Source organism: Euprymna scolopes, chromosome 46, assembly GCF_053919585.1.
Source record: "Euprymna scolopes isolate OS-2025 chromosome 46, ASM5391958v1, whole genome shotgun sequence".
Classification (NCBI taxonomy): Eukaryota; Metazoa; Mollusca; class Cephalopoda; order Sepiida; family Sepiolidae; genus Euprymna; species Euprymna scolopes.
The window spans coordinates 69,963,520-69,984,799 of NC_136527.1; the positions used below are offsets into that span (position 1 = coordinate 69,963,520).

The 21,280-nt window shown below is 39.5% G+C and overlaps 1 long non-coding RNA gene across 1 annotated transcript; it reads left to right on the top strand.

The window, feature by feature from the left end:
• The first annotated feature begins 358 nt into the window (after positions 1-358).
• LOC145271298 (uncharacterized) lies at positions 359-5,188 on the top strand. The gene is made up of 2 exons (XR_013865810.1): positions 359-3,950; positions 4,512-5,188. It is a non-coding gene; the product is annotated as an uncharacterized LOC145271298 (long non-coding RNA).
• Positions 5,189-21,280: the final 16,092 nt, after the last annotated feature.

The window sequence follows — 21,280 nt, forward strand, 5'->3', positions numbered from 1 at the left end:
TGCCTCAACGAAGAGAAGAATCCTTTCTGAAGCTTCTAAACTATTCGACCCACTATCTCTCTGCCTCCCGGCTACAGTCCGAAGTCGTGTGCTTATTAGGACTATGTGGAAGAATCATTTTGGTTGGGATGACCTTCTTCCTCCTGTCAAGGTTAAGTGATCTAAGGACCTATCAAGGTTAAGTGATCTTCATTTTAATAGACAGGCCCTTCTGCGGGGCAACCTGGTTGTGGCACTATTTCCTTGTGCCACTGTTTCTAACACACTCTGCAGCATGGACGGGTGGTAAATTGTCCATGAGCGTAGAGATACAAAGAAACCCCTTCCCATAATCCCCTTGCTATCTTTCTGCCTCTTTTCCTGCACGACCACCATGATGTGAAGACGCATATTTTGTCTCTCCGTAAATGGGAGGGGGAGACCCCCTCCCTCAACACTAGTTAGGGTAGGTTAGTTAGCTTCGAAAAGTCTATTATCCAGTTTCAATTGTAAAAATTAATTGTAAATTGTTTTTTTTTGTAATATATATTGTATCTCTAATGTAAAATAAAATAGTTAGTTATACCTTATGTATATTACAATTGTGTCGCGTGTCATTTTTCTTGTGTCTGCCATGAATGCCTTCATAAATGTCTGAAGTCGAAAGGCGGCCCTGAGGACAAAGAGAGGAAGATTCCCACCAGAATGCCACCAGGGTGAAGAGATCATCTTGAGAAAGGAAAGGAGCCACACCCAAAACCAACATCTCAGGTATGATTTTCTTCTTACTACACAGACCCTAATGACTGGCCCATCTTCATGTCTTCATGAGACCGCTTTAAGACATTTACTATAACACGTCTGTCGGTCACACCCCAGTGACCGGCTGATTGTGGTATAAATGTTGCCTTAAGACTCAGGATTGACCCTGGTTAATTACCAGACGGATCTCGTCGCATCTGTGTCGCAGTATAAATGATGCACTATGACCAGAACATATTGTTTCCCAGCATGGAAATAATTTCGACCCTTAAACCCACGGCACAACCAAAAATAACGACCACTAGACGAATCGAATAAAAAAAAATGGTCCACGGTCTTTAAAAACGGAAAAAAATTATTATTTCTGGCAAAATTTAAAAAAAAAATGGCAGACCAGTACACACGCGCACAAAAAAAAAAAAAAAAAAAAAAAAAAAACGCACTCAAAAAAAAGAAAATTCAGAACCTGAACAAAAAATTGTCTTGCACCTACAAAAAAAAAAAAAAACACTTTGCAAAGGATCGATTTAAAAAAAAAAAAAAAAGAGTATTGAAAGTAACCCTTCGAAAAAAAAGTAAGAAATGTGTCCCACACAAAAAAAAAACAGAGATGAGAAAAAAGTGTCTCTAGAATATGCAATATCTCTTTCTCTCTCACGCTTTCTCTCTTTCTGTCTCTCTCCGGATATATATCGATATGTATGTATATCTATGCATCTTGTTATTACATGAAAAAAAAAGAAAAAAATCCTTCAAACACGAAGCTCGAAAAATAAATTTAAAAAAAGAAAAAAAAAGGAAAGAAAATAAAGGATACCTAACATTTTTTATCTGATCTTTATTTCAGGTTTATAAAAATATAGGACTTTTTAAAAAATTCTTTTGACTTTGCAAGTGTTAGATTCAGATTTGAAAAAAATAGAACTTTTACATTACATTTTATTCCATGAACAGTTGATGTGTTTATTTTTCAGGTTAGGTACCAATTTACGCTGAAATATAAGGGGACTTTTTGATTTGATAATGTTTTTTATTTATTTTTTTTGTCTGTTAAAAAAAGAAAAGAAGGGAAAGAAAAAATATTATCGCTAAAAATTTAGATTACATAATACGAAGTTTTCTTTGTGTGAGCGCCTTACAAAATTGATAAAAACAAGATTTTTTCTATTTTATTTTTTTTTAAACTCGTAGAAATGTTTAATGTCTACCTGTCACTCATTTTTTAAAACAATGGCCGCACATGGGAAAGATAAGCGAAGATGACCTCGTCATAGTGTTTGCGAGGGTGTTAGGGAATGGGTGGGAGAACAACGTTAGCTGCCTCTCTCTCTCTTCTTCTTCTTATCTTTCTCTCTCTCATTCCCTTACCTTTTAGGGTCTATGAGGACGAGAGAGAAAATTGTCGAAGATTTTTTTTTGTTATTACGTAATGATATCATGAGGGTGGTAGGGTGTGTAATGGCATCGCTCTGTCTCTATCCCCTTCTTTTCCCCCTCAGTCTCTTTCTCTACTCTTGCGTTTTAATGATTGTATAGCTAAACCCCCATGGCTGATTGCAGGAGAGCATATAATAACGAATTAACTTGGAGTTTTTTAAATTTTTCTACCAAGTTTAAAGAACAAAATTATTTATGCTTCGTTAAATTACATTAAATGATGTCTTCAATTGGTTTTTATTGAAAATAAAAACTGAGACGATTATTCAAACAGCACTTAAAGTACTTTTTTGAAGTCTTCGAGTGTTTGGAAAAGCCAACTGTTACATGATTACGTTAATTTTTTAAGAGTTCTCTGAAATGTTCATAGTTTTTCTTAAAGAAAAATTACGCTATTACATTTCGAATATTCTCTGAATTTTTAATAATTTCTAAGGAAATATTGTTTGACTAACGAAAGAGATTTTCCTGAACTCTAGATGATTTTAAGGAAGAATTATTCGAGCAAATTCTTTAATTGAAGGTTTATTTGAAATTGGACCGTATGATAGGGGTCCCTGAAATATTGACTGAGGAGTATATACGTAAAATTGAATTAATTATTAAGAATAAAAAGATTTCCTCAGTCTAGAAAGATCTCTCTTTAATTGAAACTTTAATTTTTTCGAGCTGTTAACTATACAGAACTGGTCGTTAACTAATGTGACTCCCAGGTGTGGCGGGAGTTTATTAATTCGAAATAATCCTTGTGAGTGAGTTTAGGAAAAGAATTGCTTTTAAATGATAAAATAATTACTTTGGAAAATGAAGTTAATTAACGTGAAATGTTTCTGAATTCGAAATGACCTTGATAATGACCTATAAGAAGAAATGATTTTTAAGAATCAATTAAATAACTTTAAATGTACACTGAATTTTAAAAATAATAATTACGAAATGAAAAATTTGGGATGTTTCTGAATCTCATTGTGAAGGGTGAATTGATTCAAAATGAATTTTTTATGATCTTTTCGGAAGATTAATTTTAATAATGAACCAAATGTTTGGAATAATTTTTGAATTGTATTACGAAAAATGGGTCTATTCGAAGTTTATGACCTTTTGAGAAGATTGGTTTTTATAATAATAAATGAATTACTTTGGAAAGAAGTTAATTAACATAAATTGATTTTAACGATGAACCAAAATACTTGAAATAATTTTTAAATTTTGGAATTAAATTTTAATGATCTTTTGTAAATCAAGTTTTGAAAAAATACATATACTTTTTAAATGTACCCTGAAATTTGGGAAAAAGTTAATTATGAATGTAATGACTGAAATGCGTTTGCATTGTGTAAACAAATTCTAATTGTGACCGAGGTGCTCTGAAATGATTTTTTAAAAAATGTTTTCTTTTTAAGAAAAAAAATTGTTAACACCCTATTTCATTGATTTAATGTATACCAGGTTTCTGAATTGTTTATTTTTGGAAATTTTTTTCCCCCTAATTGAGTATTCTAACTCATGAAGGCTGAGTGCCCTTCTTAGTTAATTCTTTATATAATTAATAAATATTCCGTGGTGGATAGTTTTTATTGGTCGCTCGGCGGCAGACTCCTTGCTCTAACAGAATTAATTGGATTAGAACCTCTGAAGACCAAGGTTTTACTAAATCCATATAGGTCGGCGTGATGAGGTCACGTAACCCCGACTTATCTAAAATACATTATACTGGTTGCTGAAGAGAGCGTAAGTCCAGTAACTGAAGTAATAACTTGGAATACATATAGGTCGGCGTGATGAGGTCACGTAACTCCGACTTGGTTAAAATACATTATACTGGTTGCTGAAGGGAGCGTAAATCCAGTTACGAAAATAATGTTATGCAGACTAAATTAAAAAACGTATAGGTCGGCGTGATAAACTCACGTAGAATCCGGCTTAGTGAAATACGTATAGGTCGGCGTGATAAACTCACGTAGAATCCGGCTTAGTGAAATACGTATAAGTCGGCGTGATAAACTCACGTAGAATCCGGCTTAGTGAAATACGTATAGGTCGGCGTGATAAACTCACGTAGAATCCGGCTTAGTCAAATACGTATAGGTCGGCGTGATAAACTCACGTAGAATCCGGCTTAGTGAAATACGTATAGGTCGGCGTGATAAACTCACGTACAATCCGGCTTAGTGAAATACGTATAGGTCGGCGTGATAGACTCACGTAGAATCCGGCTTAGTGAAATACGTATAGGTCGGCGTGATAAACTCACGTAGAATCCGGCTTAGTCAAATACGTATAGGTCGGCGTGATAAACTCACGTACAATCCGGCTTAGTCAAATACGTATAGGTCGGCGTGATGAACTCACGTAAAATCCGGCTTTGTTAAAAAATATTATAATGGTTGCTTAAGAAAGTGTAAATCCAGTAACTGAAATCATGAGGTCATTGCCTCGATGGAGGGCGAGGATGATTACCCTCTCTGGTATTTGAAGCAGTATACCAGTCTACCAGGAGCCTGGTGGAAAAAAATAACTTGCTTCACTGAGTTCCTGATGGAACGTAGAGCATGGAGACATTGATTGCTGACGGCCGGTTGACGCACCATTCACGGAAAATTAGGGACTTCTGAAATTTATGAATGCTCATAAATTTCGGATAGCATAGGGAGGGATGTGGCACTATTTCCTTGTGCCACTGTTTCTAACACACTCTGCAGCATGGACGGGTGGTAAATTGTCCATGAGCGTAGAGATACAAAGAAACCCCTTCCCATAATCCCCTTGCTATCTTTCTGTCTCTTTTCCTGCACGACCACCATGATGTGAAGACGCATATTTTGTCTCTCCGTAAATGGGAGGGGGAGACCCCCTCCCTCAACACTAGTTAGGGTAGGTTAGTTAGCTTCGAAAAGTCTATTATCCAGTTTCAATTGTAAAAATTAATTGTAAATTGTTTTTTTTTGTAATATATATTGTATCTCTAATGTAAAATAAAATAGTTAGTTATACCTTATGTATATTACAATTGTGTCGCGTGTCATTTTTCTTGTGTCTGCCATGAATGCCTTCATAAATGTCTGAAGTCGAAAGGCGGCCCTGAGGACAAAGAGAGGAAGATTCCCACCAGAATGCCACCAGGGTGAAGAGATCATCTTGAGAAAGGAAAGGAGCCACACCCAAAACCAACATCTCAGGTATGATTTTCTTCTTACTACACAGACCCTAATGACTGGCCCATCTTCATGTCTTCATGAGACCGCTTTAAGACATTTACTATAACACGTCTGTCGGTCACACCCCAGTGACCGGCTGATTGTGGTATAGGTGACCTGTACATCTTTTGTGATGCATCTAAGGAAGCCTATGGATTTTCAGCATAGATGGTGCAAGACCGCCGATCTTGCTTGCTATTCTCTGAGGTAAAGGTTTCCCCGATGCACAGGTAGTGTTGTCGTTGCTGTTGTCGCAATCTATGGCCAGCAAAGAACAAAAAACAGATTGAACGATATTTTACTGATGAATCGCGAGTTGAAATCACAATATGAACTAAAGCCTATTTTTAAATATGTGGCCAAGACGCACAATCCTGCTGATATGATAACGAGAGGATTAACGATGAGAAGGGTCTGTCCAATTTTGAATTTTGGTGTACTGATCCCTCTTGGCTAGGCGGAGGACTCCTTCAGTGGCCAGCACAGGAGTTACCATGCTTAAATTAACATTGACGACAGAGTGCTCATGCTTCGATAAACTATTCACTGGTCATGGGCCAAGAATGCCCTTCTATACATAGGTTCTCAACATTTTCTCGTTTGCTGAGCGTCACCTCATTGGTCTACAAGGTTTTAGCTATTAAACTGGGGCGTGAATGGGACAACGATTCCAAAGCCGCAGTTTATTTGCTGAAATTACTCCAGAGACAGGAATTTCCTGCAGAAATTGAATATCAGACGGAACATATTAGGAACCAGGGACACATGCGAGTTCGTGTCTTGGATCTATTTCTAGATTCTGATGGACTAATCCGCTCAAGGGGAAGACTTGACCGATCTTCACATCTGGCGTATGAGGTAAAAAATCCCATTTTGCTTGGAAAACATCACCCAATTACAAAACTTATTGTTGCAGACTGTCATGTGAAATGGAGCAACCTTGGCTGAATTGAGGCAGAGCGGCTACTGGGTTCCACAAGATAGACAAGCGGTAAATAAGGTCTTGGCATCTTCTGCAAGATGCAAGCGATACGTACGATTCATGTGATGAATGGTATCATTTCCAATGTGTTGGAATCAATGAGGCACACCCAAAAAGACGGAAATGGTACTGCCTTGAGTGTGCACCACTGCACCACAAAAACGACGTAGAGGAATACCAAGCTTGCTACCTGCCTAAAATTGTAATCAGCAATAACATGTTGTAAGGGACAAGGAGGATGCCATGTTCCTTGTAAACAGTGGATTGGACATTGTTATTATATTTCTCTTTCTGGGCTTCAGTTTAATGACCCCCCCCCCCTTCGATTCTTTTTCTTTTTCTTGTTGAGAGTGTGTGTGGAAAAACTGAGTTGGATGAATGTTATTTACATCTGGCAGGCTCAGTGACGGGGGATATTGTTACCAACTTGAATGTCTATCTACTTCTGAAATTTATGGTCAGGTTTGAATAGGAGTGGTGGGAGGTGATTACAACCTATATATTCAGGGTTGGTTGGTTGGTTGGTTGGTTGGTTGGTCTCTCTCTCTCTCTCTCTCTCTCTCTCTCTCTCTCTCTCTCTCTCTCTCTCTCTTTTAACTTATTCCTTGTCTGAAGGGATTGGCCTTCTCCACACCAGCAGGTGCTGTTCCATTTGGAACTGTGGAATCCTTCTTCTCTGAGGAGCAAACTGCCTATGAGGTAGCACACCTCTCGTTTAACTCGGTGATGATGCAGACTCCACAAGTGCATTCCTCCCACCTGTGTTTTGTTCTTGAGAGCCAACCCACATACCTAGACCCTTTGGGCGAGTTCTTCCCTGATAGTGAAGTACAGAGGGGTTGGAACAGATGTTCAACATGGAATCATGATGAAAAAACCTTCTCTATGATCAAGAGCAGATACGGCGCTTTCAAAATGCCATAGAGTTCAAAGATGGCACATACTATGTGGAGCTTCCTTGGCCTCTCTCTCTCTCTCTCTCTCTCTAGGAAACATCATTTAATCTAAATACCAAAAAACAAGAAATGGGCAGATGAAAATAAAATTTTTTTTTTTTTCCTTAAGGCCTTATCGTCTGACCCTCTAAGAGGAGACGTCAGAATGATAGATTAAAAACTAAGAAAAACGAATGAGGGAAGTGGGGAATTTTTGGTTGCAGTTGGAAGAACAGTGAGAGAAAATTTTTTTTTTTTTTTTTTTTTTTTTTTTTCTCTCACTGTTCTTCCAACTGCAACCAAAAATTCCCCACTTCCCTCATTCGTTTTTCTTAGTTTTTAATCTATCATTCTGACGTCTCCTCTTAGAGGGTCAGACGATAAGGCCTTAAGGAAAAAAAAAAAAAAAAAAATTTTATTTTCATCTGCCCATTTCTTGTTTTTTGGTATTTAGATTAAATGATGTTTCCTCTAAAATTTATCCTTCCATTCTGTTGTACCAAAAATTTACTTATATATATATATATATATATATATATATATATATATATATATATATATATATATATAGTGTTATCATAGAGACCACGCCGTTAGTCTTCTACTCCGGAATTTAGATAGCTCTGTTACCAGACCAGTTGGGTGAGTTGAGTCGCTTAAAGAGGATTTCTTTTTTGCAATCCCGATTGCTGCCTGCACCTTTAAGCATGAACACATTTTTTACAAACAAATAAAGATAATCAAAAATAGCAATAAAACGATATTGAAACTAACAATAGTAAACAACTTTTTCATTTTTTTTTTTTTTTTTACAAGCAAATTCCATTTTCTGTCATGCATAGTCTGCGGCGTTAATACCTGATCAGAAATTTGTTGTCGACTCCTTTGCATTTTCGATTTTTTAAAGCAAAATTGTTTACTATAAATAGTATAACGAGCAATTTAATAGCTTCTTTGGTAGGGAGCATGGTTTTGAACGCCGGTTAATCATAATATTTTTATAAATTTTCGATTACTTTTTTATTGTGTTTGAAAGATTTAGTTTAAAGTTAATTCCTCCAAGGAAAAAAGTGTGTGAAATAAAAAATACATGGAATAATTTTATCTCAAATCTAAAAATCCTACATTTCACGTAAAAATTCATTACGACAAAGATCGTGTTTACATTTTTCTGGCAAGAAAAATATAAGTTTTCTAGAATTATTTCCAAGTTAAGTATTAAGTTAAAGTCTTAAGATAATGAATTAATACAATAAATGTACTTAACTTTTGCTTAAAAAAAGTAATAATTATCCAAAAATGTGACACTGATAGGAACAAGACTTGTTTATCGTACCCAAAAACTATGGCGGCAAAATTCAAATATGTATGGAAGAACAAATAAGACATAATTTATTTCTTCATGTAACATTATTTCGGTATACCGAACGACTTTTTTTGAGTCGCAGACCCCCTTCCTTCATTAAAAATGCATAAGTTAATTAAATTCATTAATTATATTAGTGAAAATTTATTCATTGAAAAAAAAAAGTTAGGGCCATTATTTATTGATATTAAATCAGAATTAGAATTGGTTAAGAAACCAATTTATAATTATTCAAAAAAAATACACAAAAAATACAAACTTACGTTAAAATTTATCAGAATGTCTACGTGAAATTCAAAGTTGATTAAAACACAAATAGGCGGGTAGTCAGGGGTAGGGTGGACAAAACAGACTGGTTTTTTTTCAGGTCTGTGCATCGATAGTGTATCTTTGGTGGAATTTTTGACACATCTAACACAAAACTGCAAATAAAATATTTTTAAAAAACTCGTAATTTCTCCTTTTGGGGTGGGTTGTTTATTTTCTTCATGGAATATACTTCCAAAATAAACTATTAAAGTTGTTTAAAAAATAATAGAAATATTATATTTTTAGTTTAAAAAAAAAACAGTGTTTACAAAGTGCCAGCGCGCCTTTATACGACCATTTTTTAGGTAATGGAATCAATTGAATTTTACGAGTTAACTATTTTTCAATTTTTTCACTTTGAAAATCTATCAAAATTTTTTTATTGGTTCAATTTTTACGATATCTTCAGGGTCAATACGAAATTTTATGCTCTTTCCAATAAATCAAATATAATATTTTGGACAAACGTTTTTTTTTTTATTCACCCTCCTCCATTTTGAAATGTCTATTAAAATTTAAATAAGTAATTTACTCACCAAAGTTTTATATATCACAAATTGAAGATAAAGAATCAATAAATAAAATATTCTAATTTAAAACAAAAAAGAAATGTTTTTTTCAAAATTTACCTGTGAATTCCAAAGTGTAAAACCTTTTTTTTTTTAATCACGTTGTTTTTTTTTTTGTTTTGTTTTTTTTAAATGAAAGCTCATTTTATGCTTATATCCTTAAGTAAATACCGGGCGGTGACGGCAATTTTTTTCTATTTCATTCAATGGTTTTCTTTTTTTAGGTATTAAAAAATTCACTCGATAAAGTATAAATATGGATAAATTCCTAACAATAAATAATGAAAGTACACATTGAATAAAAAAATTTTATAGGTAAGTGATTTTTTAGAATTTGTATATATTTTTTGGTACTAGTGCAGAGAGTGACCCGGACGTGAATAATAACGTTATTATTTAAAAAGCCATTCTTAACATGGGGACGGGAGCGTATTTTATACGTATTCTATGCTTCAATCTTACAATTGAATAAAAAAAATATATCATAAAACTTTAATTAAACTTGGAAATACGATTTAAAAAATAGCGCGGATCAATCTCTTCACTAACACCTATTTTTTATAATCGAACTAAGTAAAATTTCGTTCATTTTCTTTAAACCTTTTTTAAAAGAAAACTTACTTAAAAAAAAAACAAATATTGCATAATTTTCTATTAAAGTTGTTCTTTTTTGAAAGTTTGGTCTTTGCTCATTTAGTCGAAAAAAATTAAGGTTTGAATAACATTTTTCAAGTAGTTAGTAGCTTCGAAATATAGTACCTATTTACTATGCCTCCCCACGGGGCAGAGTTAGACACCAGGGTCGTTTTTTTACGTGGAGAAAAGGTACAAAAATAAAAATTGTCTCAGTCGTGAAGGATTTCTCCTCCACCGAAAGAGAACAAGAAATGGAAGTGCAGCTGCAGCATCTGAAGAACAAATACTACACTTTGATCTTGTTTATATATTTTATTGCTTTTTTAAAAATTTTGAAAATACAATTAAGTAAAAAACAAAAGATTTTCAAACAACAAAATTAGGCACGAGACCCTACAAGAAATTGGGGAGGGGAAGGGTTCAGGGTCTTTGTGACTAAAAAAAAAAAAAAATAATAATAATGAATGTAGACTTTGGAGTCTTACTCTTGACTGGCAACATTTACCAAAATACCTCATTCACTCTATGAATCTTAATCTAACTAATAAATCCCCAGCGTTTAAGAATCAAAACCATATTTACAATTTATAAACAGTTGTCTGTGTGTTTGTGTATGCATTTTTTTTTTTTAAATATATTAATTTTGTGTGTGTGTGTGTGTGCATGTGTGAAAAAATAAAGTTCAATTTCATTGGTAAATAAAAAAGTTTTTGAATTAAGAAAAGGATTGCTCATGGAGAGGGGAAAACTAATTAAAAGTGTTCATATCCAAAACAAAAAATAAATCCTACTGGGTTGTTAGTGAGACCCCCCCTGTACTAATCTAGGTGACTAGACCCCCGCCCCCACAGTTTTCCGGGGAACCGAAAACAAGCAGGGCGATCCCTAATTAGGGATTGGGGAAAAAATCTTAATAGCAGTGGGAGAAAACAAAGTAACGGGTGGAGGGGGGGTTGGAAGTTGACCTCTGAGTAGGGGAGTGACCGGGGATGTTGAAAAAGCAAGGATGTGGCACAAAGGGGAAAGGCAGACTCAGAGGTTCTCTAGTACCAAAAAATAAAATCAGGAACAGGATCTCATTTATACCACCAGTCAAGAGTCTTCTTAAGTTTTTCTTAGCTAGAACCTAAGCGGGATGGGTTCCGAAGGCCCCAGCACCGCCCGTGCCATGCTTAAGGAGAGAACACGTATTGAAACTTGGCTCCTCGACGGATGCACAAACTAGTGCTGTGCACCCACCTCTTTTCAAATTCCACTCTAGGCAACCTCCCCCAATCGCATCTGATCTTTACTTTAAGCAGATGTTTAAAGTAAACGATCAGATCCCGATCCGGAACAGATGTCACTTCGCGGACCAACTTGAGGCGCGTGATCCAAATCACCATGCGCGCTACTGCCAGGATCGCCAGGGTAACCATTCTTTCCTCCCTGAGGAACGGCGGCTCCATGTTGTACACAAAAAAACCTTCGTCGAGATCGAGCGGACATTCGGCATTGATGCAAGCCGTTACCCCCTCGACGTACTCCAATAAGGGCTGGATCCGGCTGCAACTAAAAAACGCGTGCCCGATCGTTTCACGCTCGCGTTCATCACAGCGCGGACAGAAGCCGCTTGTATTTTCTTTATACCGGCAGAGTTCGTCGAGAAGGGGCAGCGCGTTAGGGACCAGTCGCCAGGTAAGGGAAAATTCCGAGTTGTTCAGAATCCCCCATCCCGGCGCTCAACTTCAATGAGAACCGACAACCTCCATCGACCATCCCATCCGCCTAAAAGTGGATCCTTCGTGGTCCCCTCCACTAGCTCCCGATATAGTTTCTTTCTTGGATGATCGAGGACACTGGTCCCTGGCAAAGCTCTAAGAGCGGTCCGGCATTCGGAGAAGAACTTAGACTCCCCCCTCGGCCTACGACGACCTTCTACCGAAGGGTTGGGTTTGAGATTGGGAAACGAGTTCTAAACCACAGGGACCCAAGGAGCGTCTTCTTCAAGCGAACGAGCCAGGAAAGCCAATCTCTTGGCATTTCTATGACACAAGAGACTGGGCTGACCCAGGCCTCCCTCGCTCGGCATCTGGACACAGACCTCTCTGCAGACATAATGCTTACCATCGTTCCACAATAATGAATCAGTGCGCCCTTGCAAGCGGGTTAGTTGTTCTGCAGGGAGAGGAAGTACAGACAATCGGTAAAGGATGAGCGGAAAGATGTAAGTAGCACACGCCTCCGCCCGACCCTTCAAGGACAATTTCCTTCCAATCCAAGTCTTCACAAACGATGTGACTTTGCCATATACTCCCGACCAATTCTTTTCCAGCTGAAGTCCCGGTCCAAACCAGACACTGAGAATACGGACCGGTCCATCGGTCCAGCTGAAAATACCTGGAAGCGAGTTTACCCCGGTCCAGGCCCCCAACCGCAGGCTGACAGACTTGCTGCGGTTGAAGATGGCCCCTGTGACTTCTTCGTATCGAGCGAGCGCCTCGACCACCGCTTGAACGTCCGTGTGGCAAGACACGAACACGGTGACGTCATCAGCAAACGCGGAAACCCTGGCTCGTGTGCCTCCAGGGAGGGCTATTCCACGCAGGACTGATGTAGCCGCCTCGTCCCTTAACTTGCGAAGGAGGGGTTCCAACGCCAGGACGTACAACAGAGGCGACAGCGGACAACCCTGACGCACCGACCGAGAAACAGCGAATGACTCCAACAGCTTACCATTGATCTGCACTGCTACCGTCGGCCTATCATACAGGACAAAGATCCACTTGCGGAAGTCCGGATTAAATCCGGCGGCCTCTAGCACAGCTCCCAGGAACAGATGGTCGACCCTATCGAATGCCTTGGACTGATCTAAACTGATCAGCGCGGCTTCGGCGTCGTCTTGTGTCCCCTCTATGATCGAGCGTATCAAATGCAAATTGTCTTGAATCGATCTCCCCTTCACAGCATAAGTCTGGTCCGGTTCGATCAAATCAGTGATGACAACCTGAAAACGATTCGCAAGAATCTTTGCCAAAATCTTTAACTCTGTGTTTAGCAGAGTCAAGGGCCTAAAGCCGTCGAAATTTTCCACCCCACCATGCTGTTGACCTTTCCTCAGCAATGTGATCACTCCCTTGGTCACCTGTCCAGGGATGGAACCCTGAGCAAACCAATCGTTGAACATATCCTTCAGAATAGGGACCAACATGGGCGAGAGCTTCAAGTTGAACTCGTAGGGTAAACCATCAACCCCCGGGGATTTGTTGTAGCCGACCTGCTTCAACGCAGTAATGACCGCATGTTCAGTAACAAGACCATCACAGCTAGCCGCCCGAGCCGCCATGAGGCGGGGCGAGTCAGCCAAATAGTTGCAAAACTCCTCGACCCTGAGTCCGGGTAGTTGGGTGAAGCGCTCCGATAGATGCTCCCGAAACCCCTCACAGATCTCCCGAGTCGAAACTAGGGTGTGTCCTTCCAGGTTATGTACTTTACGAATGTACCCGTCCGAACCGCGCCTTAAAGCAGCCTTACGCTCAACAGCGTCAACATTCACAGCCTCGTTGGAAACTTTCATTCATCTAGCCCTAACTACTTAACCTTCATACCACTCGCTAGCCAAGCGGCTGTGGTCTTGTTTAGCTAGTGCTTCCTCTAGGGGATCCCCCCTCTCCACCGCCTGGGTCAGCTTATTCTCTAAGCGCTTCTTTGCCTTAGCCTTATCTAACGCGAGGCGTTGGCTGTATTGGACAGAGAAGCGCCTAATTTTGGCCTTAAGACTAACCCACCACTTACTCCCTGTAACCGCCCCCACTAAAGCCCGCTGAATTAATTCTGTAACCTTCAACCGGTAGTCATCCAACTCCACCAAGGTGCTGTTGAACTTCCAGTATCCGGCTAGTTTAGGCCTAGCACTTAAGTTCAAACGGGCCATAACGAGTTTATGGTCCGAGTGTCATAACAAGTGGAACGTGGGGCATGATAGAAAGTCTACGTCGCCTCTTCTAACTAACATCCGATCCAAGTAAGTACTCGGATGGGACGGCGTTACAGGATGCCACGTCCACATCTCCCGCCCCGGATGATCCAGACGGAATCTGTCGACAAGATCGCACAAAGCCATCAGGTCGAACAGAGTGCTGTCACACCGCACGACCCACTAGTCCCCCCGCCCTTATCTATTTTGGGATCAAGGATTGCATTCCAATCACCCATTAGAACTAACCGTTCCGGATCCACTAAGAAGCCCTCCAACCGTTGGAAAAAGGATGCCCTCTCTACAGCAGAATTGGGAGCATAAACAGCGACAATCCGAAAAACACTACTATTAACGGCAACATCAACAACAACTAGCCGCCCGTCCTCGCCTGCGTAAACAACATTCACTGACGCTGACAGGGTGCGACTCACTAGCAAGGAGATTCCATGACTATAAGTATTGCCATATGCTGAGTAAACATCGTAATCGTTCACCAGCACCTGACATCCCTCGTCACAAATAAAGTGGGTCTCCTGGATAGCGGCAATATCTACCTTGAGCGACACCAAGTCTCTCACAACGCGCGAGGCCTTGCTTCGACACCTGATGCCTCTCACATTCAATGTAGCCAAGTTCAAAGCCATGTTCACTTACCTTATTCAGTGTCACAGACGGGTCTGAAATCCTTGGCAGTGAGGACGTGGCTGGCCTGGCCAAGGCTGCCGGTAAGTAAGTCTGCTGAGGGTACTCCATCCCTGGCCACACCTCCCACGTCCAGGTGGAAGGTTAGTTTAAGTGCCCTGTAGAATGAAGGGTGTATATACACAGGGACTCTGCCCTCGCACTTGAAAAAGAAATTGTTCAGTGAAGGATGGTCCCTGTCCACCAGCTGCTGGCCCGGGATCGCATCCTTCGCTGCTTTGATCATGGCCCAGAGGGCTTGTGTCCTAGAGTCCTTGTTGATCCTAACAAAAGTGGTCAACATGGGCGCGTCCTTGAACTTGGTAGGATCCGCGACGCTGTCACCGTCCACGTAGGCGAGACCCCTCAACTTGTTATACCGGACCTTTTGCTGTCCTTTGAGGTCCGGTATTGTTTAATGCGGGTCCAGTTTGCAAATTCTACCTCCTGGCAGAAAAGGTCGTTTTTTGGTCCGTTCCGTGCGAACCGCCATTGTTCGGGAAGGGGGGCTTTTAGGTTGGGGAGGGGGGTGGAGTGGGGGTAGTTGTAACAGTTCCTTCCTGGGGTGGTTTATGGGGGTGGTGAAGGGTTTCTGGGGGCTTTGGGGAGATCTGGGGAGGGGGATGGTTGCTCGGACTGCTGAGGTAGTGGGGTGACAGGGGGCTCAACTTGCGGGACTGTTGCCGTGTCTTTCTCAGTAGGGGTATGGGGGTCGGCGCGTGTCTTCCTGCTCTTCCTCCTTCTGGCCCTCCTGATTTCTGTGGCGCTCAGTTTTACCGGAGCTGCCGTTGCCTCCTCTTCCTCAGTCACTACCTCCTCCTCAGACTCTTGTAATTTCCTCTTGTTTGAGGAGGGGGGTGCCTGTGTCTCAATGGCCTCTTGTTTTTCGGGTTGGTCTCTGGTCACCGTCTGTGGGGATGACTGTTGGGGGGGTCTTCCCTTTTTTGGTGACCGTCACCCAGCCCGTTACTGCTTCTGGGAGGCTTGTGGTCAGAGTGGGAGCGAAGGCTTTGACTGGTGCTGTTTCTTTTTCAGTTGTCTTGGACGGGTTTCTGGTCTTCTTGGGGCAGTCTTTATCCATGTGCCCCTGTTGTTGGCATTGCTAGCAGTGGGGCTTTCTCCTTTCCACTATTAGGGAGAGGGTCCAGTCCCTGAACCTCAGCGTCGCCGGGATTCCAAAGAAGCCGGCCTTGTTCAGGACCATCTGGATCTTGTAGGCCCCGATCATTATGTTCTTTTGACCGCGGACTGGAGTTACCTCCTCGACGTCCCCGTACTGGCTGAGGATGGTTCCCAGTTGGTTTGCTTCCATGTAACAGGGGACGTTCAAGGCGGAGACGTTTGCTCTTCTTCTGTTCAGGTACACCGGCTGCAGCTTGATGTTCCTGCTCTGGTGTACGGTCCTAGACAGTTTGTCGGCGGCTTCTGGTGTGGGGAGCAGCACATCCCACTGTGCATAGCTCCGTCTGCAGACGTAACTGGCTAGGATGTTCTGTTCCAGCAGGAGTTTCAGCATGGTGTCCTTGTTGACACCCGTCAGACCCCTCGTATTTGTGTCTGACATGATGAAGGAAGGGGCTCTCTTCTTCAAGCCTTCGACCTGACCCGGCAGGGGTTTGATTGTGTTCCCCTCCGTGTAATCTTTGTACTTGGAGTCGAAGAGCCTCTTGTAGTCCTCCGGCTTAATTTTTTCGGATTGTTCTTTGGGACCCCATGTTGATCCTCCCTCCGGTTGGGTGTATGCTTGTCCGGGGACAGGAGTTATCGGTGAGGCCGTTGTAGGGCTCGCTGTACCAGGGGTTTGACCTTTACCAGTCAGAGTTGGCCAGTCCGCATTGGTCCTCGCATACTGGCTTTCTCTGCTTTCTGGGTCGTTCCCCTTTTGTTTTTTGTTCTGCTGGATGGCATTCTCATTCGGTGTTGCAGGTGCCTCCCCTCCTGGGGATGTGTTTCCAGCAGCGGTTTTTACAGTTGCAGTGGTGGGGGGGTGACACTGCTCCCAGTTTGTGTTTGTTGGAACTGGTTGGCGTGTCTACCTCCATCCTGGCTTTCCTCTTCCCCTCATTGCCCTCTTGGGGAGTGCTGAGGGGTGGGCTCTTTATCTCCTCCTCAAACAGCGCTTTTAGAGAGGCTAAGGTCTCGTTGACCAGCACCTCTGTCATGTCCGCAGCGCTGTTTTCTACCGAATCTCCATCTGAGGGGGAGTTGCCCTCTTGGGGAGCCGGTGGCACTGGTCTTGCAGACCGGTCCACTTTTTGGGGGACTTGGGATGCTGTAGGAGCAGCTTCTGTTGCGTTGTCCCCTGTCGGCTGTCCGGCTGCTGCATTATTTGACGGGCTGCCCTCGTGGGGAGCAGCAGTTGCAGGTAGTTTCCGGGGGGTCGCCGCGGGCTGCTGCCCTACCCCTTCATCAGTAGTCAAGGTCGCCGCGCGCAGGGGCCCTACCTTGCTTTCTGGCGCCGTCTCGCAGGGAGATGCATCAGCTCCCTCACATGGGGAGTCGTCTGCAGGGGTAATGCTGCACATTTGGGGTGATGTACCCCTCTTGCCTGGCATCGTGGCGGTTGCACTGGCCGCTGACGCGGACCAAAGTGTAGTGGAGAGAAAAGAAAACCCAGGGGAATGGAGGGGGAGGAGGGGGAGGGGCGGACTTTGAAGAAATTAGAGTTTTTGATTTCCCCTCACGGGGATGTCGGTTTAGCAGCTCAGATCCCCCCGCGAGGGGGGAGAGCAGAGAAGAAAGACGCAGTGGGTGCTAGCGGGTCAGAGTGCCGTGTCGCAATTAAGAGAGAGAGGGGATAGGCATCCCTGCCCACAGAGGGGAGCAAAAACGAAGCACCCGCCCTACCCCACGTCACCCTACCCACTAACTACCCCAATGGAAGCGAGAAAGAGAACCCTGTCTGCTCGATCCACTGGGAGAGCAGCGAAAATAGACAAAGTTTTGGCCTGGCAGGTCAGAGTGCTGCTCAGGCAATTAAGTGTGGAGAAATTAGACCATCCTCTGTCTCTAGAGGGAAGAGACCGGAACGAAGAAAGAACGCATGCAAAAAACGAAAAAAGAAGGACTCAACTACCAGCTAGTGGTGTTGGTCCCGAGATTCCAGTCTCCGAAAAGAGGGGATCGGTTTCCGGGTCCAAGCTCCCACAAATGTGGAGTCGGTCCTTTAGGTCCTGACTCCCCAAAGGAGGGGGTCGATCCTTGCTAACGAAGGTTAGTATGAAAACACCTTAACCTAGCCCAAAAGCCCGGTGGCGGAAAGTTTCGTAACTGAGAGAACAGATACTACACTTGGATCTTGTTTATATATTTTATTGCTTTTTTTTTTAAATTTGAAAATACAATTAAGTAAAAAAACAAAAGATTTTTGAACAACAAAATTAGGCACAAGGCCCTACAAGAAATTGGGGAGGGGAAGGGTTCAGGGTCTTTGCGACTAAAGTGGTTAAAAAGTAATAAATGTAGACTTTGGAGTCTTACTCTTGACTGGCAACATTTACCAAAATACCTCATTCACTCTATGGATCTTAAACTAACTAATAAATCCCCAGCGTTTAAGAATCAAAACCATATTTACAATTAATAAACAGTTGTCTGTGTGTTTGTGTATGCATTTTTTTTTTTTACTACACTTTGATCTTGTCCCGAAGGCCAAGAGAGTTTTTTTCTATTCAAGTTCATATACGGCATTTTAATGGATTTAGTCTGAGACACTGCTGCTGCAGCGCAGCGCCACCGACAGGGAACATTATTATAATTTTTACCATTTTTTAATTAAATGATTTTTCTATGTTCCCGTATTATTTAATTTTTTTTTTTTACTCTATTTTCCAATATTATATGAACATTATCTGATGTTGATGATTATACATACAATGGAAATATTAGAATCTTACATATAAAAGATTACGTTAAAATGTAACCGTAATAAAAAAAAAAAAGTTGAAATAATTTTTGCAATTATAATTTTTTGTGAAAATATTAAATAAACAAGTTCGAGAAATTAATTTTTCTTCAAGTTATATTGATTTCGTTAATACGAATTTTAGGGGCTTTTTTTCGTAATGTTCCTGTAAAAATTATTTTTATTGCAACAAATTACAATGCTTTATTTACATAAAAAAAGCAAAAATAAATTAATGTGTTTTTTATTTACTACTGAAAACCATAACTTTAGTAAAGGTATTTTTTGTTTTAACAAAATAACACATTTCCACGAAGATATAAATAAAAATAATAGGTTCATTATATTCCCTGAACATTATTTAGGTACGGACAATTCTAATGCCTGCTTCGGTATGGGACCTGGTTTTGAACGCCGGTTAATTATAATATTCTCAAAGAAAAAAAATAGCGTGTGAAAAAAAAAATTCATGGAATAATTTTATCTAAAATCTGAAAAACCGTATATTTCACATAAAAATTCATGATGACAAATATTATGTTTACATTTTTCTGGCAAGAGAAATATAAGTTTTCTGGAATTATTTCCAAGTGAAGTATTAAGTTAAAGTCTTAAAATAATGAATTAATACAATAAATGTATTTAACTTTTGCTAAAAAGGGTAATAATTATCCAAAAATATGGCCATGGTAGCAACAAAATTTGTTTCGTGTCAAATAAATGTCATGGCGGCAAAATTCAAAATAAATACGGAAGCACATTAATGATAAAATTTCATTATTATATAACAATGTTACGGCTTATCGAGCATAGGAAGGTCAATTTAATTTAATTGACTCAATTAAATTTAGTGAATTTTATTCACTCAGTTACAATGACAATTTATTCATTATAAAAGTCCAAACAATTATTAATAGAATTTAAACTTTCATAAACTTTAAACGGCATAAATGTTAATTAAATTCATTAATCATACTGACAATTTATTCATTGAAAAAAAAAAGATAACTCTATTATTTATTAATATCTATACAGAATTTAAAGTGGAAAGGAAACAATTTGTAACTGTTGAAAAAATTAACACTTAAAAAAATACAAACTTACATTTTAATTAATCGGAATGTTTACGTGAAATTTAAAGTCGACTTCACAGAATTTGAAACGTATCTGAAAATGACATCGGGTAGTTGGAGGGTAGAGGTGGAGAGGGCAAAACAGACAGGTTTTCAAGAATAGGCATCCGTCGTTTACATAGATTTTTCCATTTTTTAATTTAATTATTTGTGCATGTTCCAGTTTTTTAATTTTTTTTTAAATTATTGTTCAATATTATATAAAAAAATATGTTACGCCGAAACTTTCACATTCTTGCGAGCAAGGAAATTATTAAAAGCTTGCATATAAAAATTATGTGAAACCTGTAATTTAAAAAAAAGTAGAAATATTTTTGCTATTGTAATTTTTTGTGTGAAAATATTAAATAAACAATGCTTAATTCAATGGTAATATCGGTAGTTCGAGAAATTGAGTTTTCTTCGAGTTATATAGAATTCATTAATACGGATTTAGGGGCTTTTTTCATAATGTTCCTATATAAATTATTTTATTTTATTTTTATTGTTACAAATTACGATGCTTTATTTATATAAAGAAAAACAAAAATAAATTCTTACGTTTTTTATTTACTACTGAAAACCATAACTTTAGTAAAGGTATTTTTTGTTTAAACAAAATAATACATTTCCACTAAGATTTAAATAAAAATAATAAGTTCATTATATTTCGCGATCATTGTTTGGAATTTAGGAAAACTCGTCCCGGGAAAACTCGTCTCCGGAAAAACTCGTCTCCGGAAAACTCGTCTCCGGAAAACTGGTCCCCTTTCGCTAGGTAGGAAAACTGGTCCCTTATTGAAAAAATGTCGATTAAAAACACATTTTATGATCGTTCTTGAAGGAGATATTGTTTTTTAAAATAGACTATAACCCCCATAATATTAAAAAAAAATTTTTTTACTTGTTTAATTTTTTTTTTTTTTTTTTAATAAAATCGATTTTCTAAGTGTTCGTTTTCTACCTAACTGGTTAAGTTCTTAGTGGTTTCACTTATTTTAAAGCGGTTAGTATGTTCATAAACGAGACCGCTTTTTTTATATTAATATAAAAAGAATTTATGGGTTTGTATTATTGTATACATAGATTCGAAAAAGTTGTCAAAAAACAAATATATAACAAATAAATGTTATCAAAGGCAAGATAGATTACTTTTCTACCAAAAAGGATATAATTTTCGTGTTTTTATTCAATTTAACATGTTTATTCAGCTCAAAAAGCATACAGTGTTTACCGATGTATTGGAAAATTTAAAATGGCGGCCGACTCTCTCTTTAACACGGTAAGTTCGGAAAAAGGTGTAATAAATAATAAATTAGACAAAATACTGTTAGAAATGTGCTCAATATATGTTACTGTGACATAACTTGACATATATTCGGTGGTTTTTTAATAGCATTTTCTCTAGTTTATTATTTATAACACCTTTTCTCGAACTTACCGTGTTAAAGAG